This window comes from Bos indicus, chromosome 7, assembly GCF_029378745.1.
Source record: "Bos indicus isolate NIAB-ARS_2022 breed Sahiwal x Tharparkar chromosome 7, NIAB-ARS_B.indTharparkar_mat_pri_1.0, whole genome shotgun sequence".
Lineage (NCBI taxonomy): Eukaryota > Metazoa > Chordata > Mammalia > Artiodactyla > Bovidae > Bos > Bos indicus.
The window spans coordinates 9,254,121-9,268,810 of record NC_091766.1 but is presented as its reverse complement, the minus strand read 5'-3'; the positions used below and the strand labels follow the sequence as shown (position 1 = coordinate 9,268,810).

The window sequence follows — 14,690 nt, the reverse complement described above, 5'->3', positions numbered from 1 at the left end:
TTCTGTGCTTCTTATGTGTTATGCTAATACCTCCATTTCTTACTGTCTCTACCTATGGGTAAGGAGGTTTTCCTTAATTTATTGAGTAGATGTATAGTTTGAAAAGGAATGACACGCATAATATTACAAAGTATAATTTAAAGTTTGTTTCATTATTTTCAATACCTTCTCTGACTTGAAGATCATATTAAGTCAATCTATTTATTGCAGTTTCTGTTTCTGTGTAGGCTGAAACTGTCAGACGTGTATTTGATAATCAGTTTTTTCCAGTAACTATGGTATTCAATGTGGATATAGAGCCTGCTAAGAGAACAGAATCCTATTTAGGAGGATAAAACTCAATGGCTTATTATTAAAAAAAAAAAAAAAAAAAGACACTAGTACGTTAAAGTCCTCATTATCAGGAACACCTATTCAGAAAGTGACACCAAAAAGGAACAATGGACATAGATGTAAAAAACTGTAGTCTCAGGTTTTTCCTCTCTGTAATGTTATAAACACGACCAAGTTTCCAAGCTTAGTTTTTGTTTCCCCACCCCCCCAATAGAGTGGTAACTCATGACTAGTCTTTTCAGTAAAACTGAAGACATATTACATGGGGTGATATTTGTCATTTAAGAAGAAGTGATTATTAATAAATTATGGCAGTTCCATGAGATACATGGTAATTTCCAACATTTCATATCAAAGTTTGAGAAAAAAGAAGGGACACAGGAGGAAAGAAAAAGAAGAGAAAGCCTTTGGATATTTTCATTAATAATGAGGTAATTACATTGTACAGAGCAGCTGAAAAAACATAAAAATTCCAGGAAACAAATAAAAAGGCAACTTCTACATCTACAATCTGATTAAAGAATCACAACTACTGACTCTAAAACTTTGAGCTCTGTAGTCATGGGCATTTCTTCAAATCCAGTATAAATGGCTTTTTTTGGACTCACCATCACAAAGAGTCTTTTCAGAGCCCCCTTTATGTCTTTGTTTCTCAGACTGTAGATGAAAGGTTTCAGCATGGATGTGACCAGAGTGTGCATCACCAAGGCAGTGTACTTGAGCTGGGAGTAGCAAAAGAGCAAAGGTACACTCCTAGGCTTGTACAAAAGAATAAAGAGACAATTGAGAGGTGAGATGCATTGGTGGAAAATGCTTTATACTTCCCTTGAGCTGATAAGATTATATATATATATATATATATACTGGCTTTCATAGCAGCAGTGTTTAGAGTGACAGGTAGGGAGGCAGATATTTTGGTGGTAGAGTTGGTGAGTGGATTGTTATGGAGGTGCATCCCTTTGGAAAATTGTTTCTAAGTTCTTCTGATTTCTCAGTGAGTAAGGAGTCAAGGGTATCAGTTTACATATGGATGGGGGAAGATGGTGTTTAAGGTATGAAGATACAGAAGACAAGAAATAGTCATTGTGGGGTTAAAAAAAAAAACAACAACAGGAGAATGGTGGGAAGAAAAGAACTTCAGGAAAGGAAGGAAGAAAGGAAGGGATGAAGGGAAGGAGGCATTACAATCCTAGTGTATGGAAAGATTTTGAAAGAAAGGTCATTTTGCTCAAATGTATGTACATTGAGTTGGTGATGCCATCCAACCATCTGCCCAGCAAAAATTCGGGGCTTTCAAGTCTTCCTTTAATTCTCAATTCATTAGTCACCTCCCAGTTTCATTTCTTTCCCACCAAGACCACACACTTTTGATCAGGCATCCATCACAATTCTCCTCCTTGTCCTATCAATTACTTCAAATTAGCCCATTCTTACCTAGTTGATGCACTCAGTTAGTTGGCAACCAGATTCTTCTCCATAGGTGTGGTCCTGCATGTCTGCTAAATTTTGCTTCCTTTTCTCATTAAGAAAGAACTAGTTTTTCTTCTACATGTGATGGATTTGAATTTTTTTTCAGATCCTTATTTATTTTTTTAATGTAAATTTATTTATTTTAATTGGAGGCTAATTACTTTACCATATTGTTTTGGTTTTACCATATATCAACATGAATCCACCATGTTTTATAAACCCCTAGGCACTTCCTCTGCTTGGAAAAAAGTCCTTATCTATTTTTTCACCCAATCTAACTTCCACCATTAATGCCAACTAATCTGCACCTGTCTATATCATTAATAAATGATTAATAGCCAGATATCATGATCATTTATTTATTATTCTTTGACTGTGTGAAAGCAGAAAAATATTTTATATGTTAGAGTGGAAATCTTAAAAAATTGAATCTCTTAAGTGTAGATAGAAGTTAAGGTCAAAGCAAAGGAAATACCAGGAAACAATAGAAAAAGCATCATCTACACCTACAATCTAGTCAAAAAAAATAGTGATTTCTTACTCCAGTTTCTTTAGCCTGGCAATCATTTACACTTCTTCAACCAGAGGTAAGTTGGCATTTTTAGAGATGCCATCCCAATGAATCTTCTCAGAACCCTCTTTATGTTTTTATTCTGCAGACTGTAGATGAAAGGATTCAGCATGGGTGTGACCACTGTATACATCACTGAAGCTGTTATATTTGACTGAGCTGTGGGTAGAAGCAGGGCTAAGGTACACAGATAAGACTGTACAATAAAATAAGGCAATAACCAAGAGGTGAGATGCACAGGTGGAAAATGCTTTATATTTCCCCTGAGTTAATGAAATTCTTCGTATGCAGGAGATTATCTTAGAGTATGAATAAATGATTCCAGTGAATGCACCACCACCCAGGATTGCAGCTACAAAATATATTACTATGTCATTAAGAAAGGTGTCAGAACAGGCACATTGGATAACCTGATTGAGTTCACAGAAAAACTGAGGGATTTCCAAGCCTGTGCAGAAGGACAACCACAGTATCATTAAGCTTTGTAACAGGGAATTCAGAGCACTCATCACCCAGGGCACTAGAACCAGCAGTCCACAGTGCCAGGGGTTCATCATGACTGTGTAGTGCAGGGGGTAACATATGGCCAGGTAGTGGTCATAGGCCATCACAGTCAAGAGAAAGTTATCCAGCCCTGCGAAGAGTAGGAAAAAGTGTATCTGGCTAATACAGCCTGCATAACTTATATGTTTGCTCTGCCTCTGGATGTTCCACAGCACATTTGGGATGGTGGTGGAAGTGAAGCAGATGTCTACAAAGGACAGGTTAGAAAGGAAGAAGTACATGGGGGTGTGGAGTTGGGGGTCTGAGCTCACAGCCAGAAAGATGAGCAGGTTTCCAAACACAGTGATCAGGTACATGAAGAGGAAAAGCCCAAATATGAAGGGCTGCAGTTCTGGTTCCTCTGAAAATCCCAGAAGAAGAAATTCTGAAATTTGTGTATCGTTTCCCAATTCCACGTAGTTGCAGGGCTCTACCTAGCAATAAAAATAATAATAAGACTTATTTAACAAAAATAGACCTTACTGGTATAATTTAAAATGTACAATTTATATTTTGTGGTCAAGAAATGCACACCTACAGTTTTGGTGTGAAACTTTTCCCTTTTGGGACATCCTCTGATTACAAATTCCTGTTCATCTCTGTCTATTCACCAAGAGGTCATGTATTGTAAACTTTGAACGAGGGATTCTGACAAAGTATTGAGGCTATATATTGAGTACTCACCATCTCCTGAATAAGCAGAGTATGCTGAGAGTCACAAGTCCCTACAGTTCAATGACGGAGAAAGAATGTAAACAAGTAGAAATATAATAAAATGTCAAATGAAGAAAAGTAGAGAAGGTATATAGAAGGTAGTAGTAAAGGTGTTATATTTTACTGGGTGTTCAGCTAGGCTGGCAAACAATGTAACATTTGAACAGAGATATCAAGGAAGAGGGTCTGGGGTGTCAATGTTATCTTAGGAAATGCGGGCCTGGAAGAAGGAAGGGCCAGTGCAAAAACCCTGAGGAAGGGTCTGATAGTCAAGGCTCAAGTGGAAGTTTCTGATAGTCAAGGCTCAAGTGGAAGTTTGTGTGTCAAGGGGAAATGACCAAGAGGGAGAGTGATGAGAAATAGGGCAGAGTGCTAAGGAATGAAGATACAGGGAGTCCATCATTCACATGTTCTTGCACATTATAAATTTTGTTGATTTTATTTAATATATTTTTGCTCTAATCTTATGATGGCCATCATTCTGATTTTGTATTTAATTGAAGGGTAATTGCTTTACAGAATTTTGTTGTTTTCTGCCAAATAACATGATGCCATACATATACATATGTCCCCTCCTTCTTGAACCTCCCTCCCATCTCCCTCCCCATCCTACCCCTCTAAATTGTTACAAAGGCCTTGTTTGAGTTCCCTGAGTCATATAGCAAATTCCCATTGGCTGTCTATTTTACATATGGTAGTGTAAGTTTCCATGTTACTCTCTGCTGTCTGTATTTTAAGGAGAATAATTTGTATATATGAGTTCAGCTCCTCCTGCCATAAGAACTCTCATACCTCACAACACAGACACACACACACACAAACACACACAAAATCTTATCAACTTCAGCTGCAAAATTAGAACAGAAATAATACAAGGTGAGCTGTCAAAACCAGATTATCTATAACCTCAATTATGGGGAAGTAGTACCCAAATTCCAGTTATTAAGTTTTCTATGGACAGTGAAACATGGCTTTCCATTTTAATATGACTATTTTCCCTCTTTATTTGATGAAACATTTAAAACAGTTCAAAAAGCATAGTTATAGGAAAGAAATAGACATGAGGGCGAAAAATAACCTAATAAACTTAGGTGGTCTCTGAGAGAAGGAGATGAGGAGAAAGCTTCTTTAGTTTGGGGAGTACTACAACTTCTGTTATTGCCCTGTCCATGGGATTTTCCAGAATACTGGAGCGGGTTGCCATTTCCTTCTCTGGGGATCTTCCCCACCCAGGGACTGAGCCAGTGTTTCCTGCATCTCCTGCCTTACAGGAGGATTTTATTTTTTACCACCAAACCACCAAAGAAGCCCTGTGATGCCCAGAATAACCAATAAAGCAGAAATATATTAATTTATTCAAAAGAAAAGGACTGATGTCCTTATGATGCAAAGATAGTTTACTGAATGAAGTAGGAAAATGAGCAAAATGAATAAACACATAATTCAGAATAGCAAATCACCACTGGAGAATGAAGCCAAAATTCTGTAGCTTAAAAGGATGCTCACCTTGTGTGCTTTCTATAAACTTCACATTCACATTGCCCTGCTCTTGGCCACATAGATATGGTAAACATTGAAGTTGACTGTTTCACCAGATGTGAACGTTTTAATGCTCAGAGTCACTATAATACTTCTTCCCTTTTTTTGAGTCTCATTCACTTTCTTACTTGGAAATGTTCATGCCTCCTTTGTCTTCAAAAACTCCATCTACACTTTCACATTGCTTGTAGGAAGCTCTTTCATGAACCATTTTTAAAATTAATAATTCTAAAGGAAAGGGACATTTCCTCACACACTTAATTTAGTTGTATAAGCCATCAATGTCAACTTCTAATTCCTTGTTATTTTCCTATGCTGTGAATATCTTGACACATGTAATGATGCTACACTTACTCACTGCCATTCTGACCCCACCCATGCCAGACTTAGTTGGAAATGGTAGATGAATAAATATATATCACTTGAACTTGAAAGATTATGGTCCCACAAAATTGCCAAGGCTGAAAGATGATGAAAGGATGAACAGAGGCAGGGAAATGTGAAAATAGGTATGGAGGACACACAAAATGAATATTTTCCATATTATGAGGTGAGGACCTACTAGGGAATTAAACTATCTTTCCTAAGAATTAAATATAATAGATTAAATAAAACACAAAATAACTTATCAAAGAGCATCCTTCAGAGAAAGGATACAGACAAAATCATATCAGGGTTCTCTTTGTTCAGTCCTTTGTATGTTAGTATATCTGTCTGTGTATGTACATATGCGTTTATTTCTATATTTCATATACTGAAATATGCAATGTAAAAGGCATGTAAAACAATGTACAAGGCATGTCTTCTTCTCTACATAGTCAAAATAAATTCATGGTAGCATGGAAGTGTTTCTATTTTTGTTTATTTTTATTTTTAAAGTTATTTGAATTGGAGTATAATTGCTTTATAATATTGTGATGGGGAACAGTATGGAGATTGCTTAAAAACTAAGAATAACATTACCAGTTGACCCAACATTCCCACTACTGGGCATATGCCCTGAGAAAACCATAATTTAAGAAAACAGTGTACTCCAATGTTTATAGCAGCACTATTTACAATAGCTATGGGCACAGTCTAGACCTGATTCTGTTGCTAGTCCAACATGCAGAGGCATCTCAACACCAGATTCCATAAAATCCTACAGAAGCCAAGATAATATATCCTTTTAACATATGATTTATCTCTGAGGACAGTATATCACATTTATGTATCTATATGATTGCAATAAAATTTTTCTTTCATTATTTATTATTCAAATGAACAGAGGCCTCATATTTTATTCAGCTTTGAGTTTTAAACTGTGTACACTTATATAGAAAAATATTGGGGGAGGAGCTAAAATGGCAGATGAATAGGATGGGGAGACCACTTTCTCCCCCACAAATTCATCAAAAGAACATTTAAACGCCGAGTAAAACCACAAAACAACTTCTGAATGCTGGCATTGGACATCAGGCACCCAGAAAAGCAACCTGTTATCTTCGAAAGGAGGTAGGAAAAAATATAAAGGACAAAAAAAGAGACAAAAGAGGGAGGGACGGAGCTCCGTCCCAGGAAGGAAGTCTTAAAAAGAGAGAAATTTCCAAACACCAGGAAACACTCTCATGGCCGAGTCTGTGCCAAGCCTTGGAAGCACAGAGGGCAATATGACAGGGAGGAAAAATAAACAAACAATTAAAACCCACAGATTATGAGCCCAACAGTAATTCCCGCAGTGGAGCAAGTGGGGGCTGGGCCAGGAGGCACAGGATGCATTGCTTAGAGTAAGGATCTGGCCTGAATGCTCCGAGTGCTACCTGAGCAAACTAATTTGGGCTACCAAACCAGACTGTGGGATAACTACCACATGAAAAGCCAGCCCTAACCTAAGACACTGCCAGGCTGTGCATGGAACAAAGGACTGAACAGAGATAGCTGGCTGCAGACCATCCCCCTCCGGTGACAGGCAGCCAGAGCCGGAAGGGGGCAATCGCAGCCCCAGAGAGACATTATCTACAAAACTGCAAGCAGGCTTCTTTGCTAACTAAGACTTCTTGGGGTTCTGGACGGTCAACATCCACCTGAGAAGGTGCGCCGGTTGTACACCCAGAAAACCGAGTGGTGGGGAGGCAATAAGTCGCAGCAACTGTGCTCGCCAAACACCTCATCACCTGAGCTGCTCAGACCTGGGAAGGGCACAAAACTCAGGCCCAACTGAGTCTGAGCCTCTGAGGACTACTCGAGTGCCTGAACCTGAGCAGCTTAGACCTGGGAGGCACAGCAGCCCAGGGCCGGCCTCCGATGGTTCCCAGCGGAGCAACCTAGAGCCTGAGCAGTGTGGGCAGGGAGGCTACACGTGCCGAGAGCGGGGGCAGGCCCAATGTGGCTAAGGCACTGTGAGCACATGCCAGTGTTATTTATTTGCAGCGCCCCTGCCTCCCCACAGCGCGACTGAACAAGTGAGCCTAAAAAAAAAGTGTCCACCACCACCCCCTTTGTAGCAGGGTGGAAATCAGACACTGAAGAGACCAATAAATAGAAGAATCTATAACAGAGGGAACCGCCTTGGAAGTGACAGGCAGTAGATTAAAACCCTGTCGTTAGTACGGACTACATAGGAAGGGGCCTATAGATCTTGAGAAATATAAGCCAGACCAAGAAACTAGCCAAAAATGAACTGACCCCACAATAACCACAACACCAGAGAAAGTCCTAGATATATTTTTACTATTTTTATGATCATTCTTTCTTTCTTTCTTTTTTTAAATTTTTTAAAAATGTTTAAGACCCCTATTACTCCTTTAATTTTCACTTTTATAACCTATTATTACTTTGCAAAAAAAAAAAAGACCCTATTTTTTTAAAGCAAACTTCATATATATATATATTCTCTACAATTTTTGTAACCTTGTTTTTTTTTTTTCTTTTTCTCTTTCTTTCTTTTTCTTTTTCTTTTCTTCTTTTCTTTAACATTGTATTTTTGAAATTCCAAACTCTACTCTAGATTTTTAATTTTAGCTTTTTGGTATTTGTCATCAATTTTGTACCTATATATATATATATTTTAATAATTTTTGTGACTATTTTTTTCTTTCTTTCTCTTCTTCTTTTCTTTAACATTGTATTTCTGAAATTCCAAACTCTACTCTAGATTTTGAATTTATGCTTTTTGGTATTTGTTATCAATTTGTACCTATATTTTCTTTATAATTTTTTTGACTTTGTTTGTTTGTTTTTTCTCTTTCTTTTTCTCCTTCTTTTCTCTAACATTGTATTTTTGAAATTCCAAACTCTACTCTAGATTTTTAACTTTTGCTTTTTTGTATTTGTTATCAATTTTGTACTTATATTTTCTTTATAATTTTTGTGACTTTGTTTTTTTTTTTTTTCTTTTCTTTTTCTCTTGTTCTTTTCCTTCTTCCTTTCTTTAAAATTGTATTTTTGAAATTCCAAACTCTACTCTAGATTTTTAATTTTTGCTTTTAGGTATTTGTTACCAATTTTGTACCTTTAAGAACCCAATCTTCAGTATCCATTTTTTACTTGGGAGTGAGATTACTGGTTTGACTGCTCTCTCCCCCTTTGGACTCTCTTTTTTCTCCACCAGATCGCCTGTGTCTCCTCCCTAACCCCTCTCTACTCTACCCAACTCTGTGAATTTCTGTGTCTTCCAGACGGTGGAGATCACTTAGGGAACAGATTACTGGCTGGATCTGTCTCTCTCCTTTTCTTTCCCCCCTTTTATCCTCCTGGCCACCTCTGTCTCCCTCCTTCCTCTTCTCTTCTCTGTATAACTCCGTGAAGATATCTGAGCAGTCCAGTTATGCAGTGCACATAGGGAAGTGATTACTGGCTAGCCCACTTTCTCCTCTACTGATTCCATCTCATCTCATTCGGGTCAACTCTAACTCCCTCCTCCCTCTTCTCTTCTCCATGTAACACTGTGAACCTCTCTGGGTGACCCTCACAGTGGAGAAACTTTTCATCTTTAACCTAGAGGTTTTATTGATGGTGCTGTATAGAAGAAATTTTGAGAGAACTGTGAAAATAAGACTGATAACTGGAAGCAGGAGGCTTAAGTCCAAATCCTGACTCCAGGGAACTCCTGACTCCAGGGAACATTAACTTACAGGAGCTCATCAAACGCCTCCATACCTACACTAAAACCAAGCACCACACAAGGGCCAAAAAGTTCCAGGGCAAGACATACCATGCAAATTCTCCAGCAACACAGGAACACAGCCCTGAGCTCCAATATACAGGCTGCCCAAAGTTACTACAAAACCATAAACATCTCATAACTCATTACTGGACACTTAGTTGCACTCCAGAGAGAAGAAATCCAGCTCCACCCACCAGAACACCGAAACAAGCTTCCCTAACCAAGAAACCTTGAGAAGCCACCTGTACAAACCCACACACAGGGAGGAAACTCCACAATAAAGAGAACTCCACAAACTGCCAGAATACAGAAAGGCCACCCCAAATTCAGCAATATAAACAAGAGGAAGAGACAGAGGAATACCCAGCAGGTAAAGGAACAGGATAAATGCCCACCAAACCAAATAAAAGAGGAACAAATAGGGAATCTACCTGATAAAGAATTCCAAAAAATGATAGAGAAATTGATCCAAAATCTTGAAATCAAAATGGAATCACAGATAAATAGCCTGGAGACAAGGATTGAGAAGATGCAAGAAAGGTTTAACAAGGACCTAGAAGAAATAAAAAAGAGTCAATATATAATGAATAATGCAATAAATGAAATCAAAAACACTCTGGAGGCAACAAATAGTAGAATAACAGAGGCAGAAGATAGGATTAGTGAATTAGAAGACAGAATGGTAGAAATAAATGAATCAGAGAGGAAAAAAGAAAAACAAATTAAAAGAAATGAGGACAATCTCAGAGACCTCCAGGACAATATTAAATGCTCCAACATTTGAATCATAGGAGTCCCAGAAGAAGAAGACAAAAAGAAAGACCATGAGAAAATACTTGAGGAGATAATAGTTGAAAACGTCCCTAAAATAGGGAAGGAAATAATCACTCAAGTCCAAGAAACCCAGAGAGTCCCAAACAGAATAAACCCAAGGTGAAACACCCCAAGAAACATATTAATCAAATTAACAAAGATCAAACACAAAGAACAAACATTAAAAGCAGCAAGGGAAAAACAACAAATAACACACAAGGGAATTCCCATAAGGATAACAGCTGACCTTTCAATAGAACCTCTTCAAGCCAGGAGGGAATGGCAAGACATACTTAAAGTGATGAAAGAAAATAACCTACAGCCGAGATTATTGTACCCAAGGATCTCATTCAAATACGAAGGAGAAATCAAAAGCTTTACAGACAAGCAAAAGCTGAGAGAATTCACCACCACCAAACCAGCTCTCCAACAAATATCTTTTAGTAAAGATATTCTCTAGACAGGAAACACAAAAAGGGTGTATAAATTTGAACCCAAAATAATAGAGTAAATGGCAATGGGATCATACTTATCAATAATTACCTTAAACGTAAATGGGTTGAATGCCCCAACCAAAAGACAAAGACTGGCTGAATGGATACAAAAACAAGACCCCTACATATGTTGTCTACAAGAGACCCACCTCAAAACAGGGGACACATACAGACTGAAAGTGAAGGGCTGGAAAAAGACTTTCCATGCAAAAAGAGACCAAAAGAAAGCAGGAGTAGCAATACTCATATCAGATAAAATAGACTTTAAAACAAAGGCTGTGAAAAGAGACAAAGAAGGTCACTACATAATGATCAAAGGATCAATCCAAGAAGAATATATAACAATTATAAATATGTATGCACCCAACATAGGAGCACCACAATATGTAAGACAAATACTAACAAGTATGAAAGGAGAAATTAACAATAACACAATAATAGTGGGAGACTTTAATACCCCACTCACACCTATGGATAGATCAATTAAACAGAAAATTAACAAGGAAATACAAACTTTAAATGATACAATAGACCAGTTAAACCTAATTGATATCTACAGGTCATTTCATCTCAAAACAATGAATTTCACCTTTTTCTCAAGCGCACACAGAACCTTCTCCAGGATAGATCACATCCTGGGCCATAAGTCTAGCCTTGGTAAATTCAAAAAAAAAAAAAAAAATGAAATAATTCCAAACATATTTTCTGACCACAATGCAGTAAGATTAGATCTCAATTACAGGAGAAATACTATTAAAAATTCCAATATATGTAGACTGAATAACACGCTGCTGAATAACCAACAAATCATAGAAGAAATCAAAAAAGAAATCAAAATTTGCATAGAAACGAATGAAAATGAAAACACAACCACCCAAAACCTGTGGGACACTGTAAAAGCAGTCCTAAGGGGAAAGTTCATAGCAATACAGGCACACCTCAAGAAACAAGAAAAAAGTCAAATAAAAAACCTAACTCTATACCTAAAGCAACTAGAAAAGGAAGAAATGAAGAACCCCAGGGTTAGTAGAAGGAAAGAAATCTTAAAAATTAGGGCAGAAATAAATGCAAAAGAAACAGAAGAGACCATAGCAAAAATCAACAAAGCCAAAAGGTGGTTCTTTGAAAGGATAAATAAAACTGACAAATCATTAGCCAGACTCATCAAGAAACAAAGGGAGAAAAATCAAATCGATAAAATTAGAAATGAAAATGGAGAGATCACAACAGACAACTCAGAAATACAAAGGATCATAAGAGACTACTATGAGCAACTATATGCCAATAAAATGGACAACGTGGAAGAAATGGACAAATTCTTAGAAAAGTACAACTTTCCAAAACTGGACCAGGAAGAAACAGAAAATCTTAACAGACCCATCACAAGCACGGAAATTGAAACTGTAATCAGAAATTTTCCAGCAAACAAAATCCCAGGTCCAGACAGCTTCACAGCTGAATTCTACCAAAACTTTAGAGAAGAGCAAATACCTATCCTACTCAAACTCTTCCAGAAAATTGCAGAGGAAGGTAAACTTCCAAACTCATTCTATGAGGCCACCATCACGCTAATACCAAAACCTGACAAAGATGCCACAAAAAAAGAAAACTACAGGCCAATATCAACGATGAACATAGATGCAAATATCTTTAACAAAATTCTAGAAATCAGAATCCAACAACACATTAAGAAGATCATACACTATGACCAAGTGGGCTTTATCCTAGGGATGCAAGAATTCTTCAATATCCGCAAATCAATCAATGTAATACACCACATTAACAAATTGAAAAATAAAAACCATATGATTGTCTCAATAGATACAGAGAAAGCCTTTGACAAAATTCAACATCCATTTATGATAAAAACTCTCCAGAAAGCAGGAATAGAAGAAACATACCTCAACATAATAAAAGCTACATATGACAAACCCACAGCAAACATTATCCTCAATCATGAAAAATTGAAAGCGCTTCCCCTAAAGTCAGGAACAAGACAAGGGTGCCCACTCTCACCACAAATATTCAACATAGTTTTGGAAGTTTTGGCCACAGCAATCAGAGCAGAAAAAGAAATAAAAGGAATCCAAATTGGAAAAGAAGAAGTAAAACTCTCCCTGTTTGCAGATGACATGATCCTCTACATAGAAAACCCTAAAGACTCCACCAGAAATTTACTAGAGCTAATCAATGACTATAGTAAAGTTTCAGGATATAAAATCAACACACAGAAATCGCTTGCATTCTTATACAATAATAATGAGAAAATAGAAAGAGAAATTAAGGAAACAATTCCATTCACCATTGCAACGAAAAGAATAAAATACTTAGGAATATATCTACCTAAAGAAACTAAAGACCTATATATAGAAAACTGTAAAACACTGGTGAAAGAAATCAAAGAGGACACTAACAGATGGAGAAATATAACATGTTCATGGATCGAAAGAATCAATATAGTGAAATGAGTGTACTACTCAAAGCAATCTATAGATTCAATGCAATCCCTATCAAGCTACCAATGGTATTCTTCACAGAACTAGAACAAATAATTTCATAATTTGTAAGGAAATACAAAAAAAAAAAAACTGAAATAGCCAAAGCAATCTTGAGAAAGAAAAATGGAACTGGAAGAATCAACCTGCCTGACTTCAGGCTCTACTACAAAGCTACAGTCATCAAGACAGTATGGTACTGCCACAAAGACAGAAATATAGATGAATGGAACAAAATAGAAAGCCCAGAGATAAGTCCATGCACTTATGGACACCTTATCTTTGACAAAGAAGGCAAGAATATACAATGGATTAAAGACAATCTCTTTAACAAGTGGTGCTGGGAAAACTGGTCAACCACTTGTAAAAGAATGAAACTAGAACACTTTCTAACACCATATACAAAAATAAACTCAAAATGGATTAAAGATCTCAACGTAAGACCAGAAACTATAAAACTCCTAGAGGAGAACATAGGCAAAACACTCTCTGACATACATCACAGCAAGATCCTCTATGACCCACCTCCCAGAATATTGGAAATAAAAGCAAAAATAAACAAATGGGATCTAATTAAACTTAAAAGCTTCTGCACATCAAAGGAAACTATTAGCAAGGTGAAAAGACAGCCTTCAGAATGGGAGAAAATAATAGCAAATGAAGCAACCGACAAACAACTAATCTCAAAAATATACAAGCAACTCCTACAGCTCAACTCCAGAAAAATAAATGACCCAATCAAAAAATGGGCCAAAGATCTAAATAGACATTTCTCCAAAGAAGACATACAGATGGCTAACAAACACATGAAAAGATGCTCAACATCACTCCTTATCAGAGAAATGCAAATCAAAACCACTATGAGGTACCATTTCACGCCAGTCAGAATGGCTGTGACCCAAAAGTCTACAAATAATAAATGCTGGAGAGGGTGTGGAGAAAAGGGAACCCTCTTACACTGTTGGTGGGAATGCAAACTAGTACAGCCACTATGGAGAACAGTGTGGAGATTCCTTAAAAAACTGGAAATAGAACTGCCTTATGACCCAGCAATCCCACTACTGGGCATACACACTGAGGAAACCAGAAGGGAAAGAGACACGTGTACCCCAATGTTCATCGCAGCACTGTTTATAATAGCCAGGACATGGAAGCAACCTAGATGTCCATCAGCAGATGAATGGATAAGAAAGCAGTGGTACATATACACAATGGAGTATTACTCAGCCATTAAAAAGAATACATTTGAATCAGTTCTAATGAGGTGGATGAAACTGGAGCCTATTATACAGAGTGAAGTAAGCCAGAAGGAAAAACATAAATACAGTATACTAACACATATATATGGAATTTAGAAAGATGGTAACGATAACCCTGTATACAAGACAGCAAAAGAGACACTGATGTATAGAACAGTCTTATGGACTCTGTGGGAGAGGGAGAGGGTGGGAAGATTTGGGAGAATGGCATTGAAACATGTGAAATGTCATGTATGAAACGAGATGCCAGTCCAGGTTCAGTGCACGATGCTGGATGCTTGGGGCTGGTGCGCTGGGACGGCCCAGGGGGATGGT

General features: G+C 37.4%; 1 pseudogene; it reads right to left on the bottom strand.

The window, feature by feature from the left end:
* Positions 1 to 2,366: 2,366 nt before the first annotated feature.
* LOC139183958 (olfactory receptor 7A17-like) overlaps positions 2,367 to 14,690 on the bottom strand; it is a 31,879-nt pseudogene continuing 19,555 nt past the window's right edge.